This window comes from Calidris pugnax, unplaced genomic scaffold (genome assembly GCF_001431845.1).
Source record: "Calidris pugnax isolate Ruff unplaced genomic scaffold, ASM143184v1 scaffold558, whole genome shotgun sequence".
NCBI lineage: Eukaryota > Metazoa > Chordata > Aves > Charadriiformes > Scolopacidae > Calidris > Calidris pugnax.
In genome coordinates, this window is record NW_015093088.1 from 136,331 (window position 1) to 137,195 (window position 865).

The following is an 865-nucleotide window of genomic DNA, read 5'->3' on the forward strand; positions in this document are numbered from 1 at the left end:
TTTAGGATAATTCATACGAAGGGTTTTACGAACCCCCCCTGCCCCCCCGTGTCCCGCACACGCACCCAGGAAAACACGCACCCACGTCCCCTATACACTGCAGGCAGAGTTTGCACGCCTTGCACACGCGTGTCCCGCACACGCACCCGGGAGAACACGCACCCACACGTCCCCTATACACTGCAAGGAGAGTTTGCACGCCTTGCACACGCGTGTCCCGCCCACGGACCCAGGAGAACATGCACCAACATGTCCCCTAGAGAGTCCGGGGGGACCTTGTGTCTGTCCCCCCCCACGCCGTGTCCCGCACACGCACCCAGGAAAACACGCACCCACGTCCCCCATACACTGCAGGGAGTTTGCACGCCTTGCACACGCGTGTCCCGCACAAGGACTTGGGAGAACACGCACCAACATGTCCCCTAGACAGTCCCGGGAGAGTTTACCCCCCCTGCCCCCCCGTGTCCCGCACATGCACCCGGGAGAACACGCACCCACACGTCCCCTATACACTGCAAGGAGAGTTTGCACGCCTTGCACACGCGTGTCCCGCACAAGGACTTGGGAGAACACGCACCAACATGTCCCCTAGACAGTCCCGGGAGAGTTTACCCCCCCTGCCCCCCCGTGTCCCGCACATGCACCCGGGAGAACACGCACCCACACGTCCCCTATACAATGGAGAGGAGTTTGCACCCCTTGCACACGCGTGTCCCGCACACGCACCCGGGAGAACACGCACCAACATGTCCCCTAGAGAGTCCTGGGAGAGTTTACCCCCCCTGCCCCCCCGTGTCCCGCACATGCACCCGGGAGAACACGCACCCACACGTCCCCTATAAAATGGAGAGGAGTTTGCACCCCT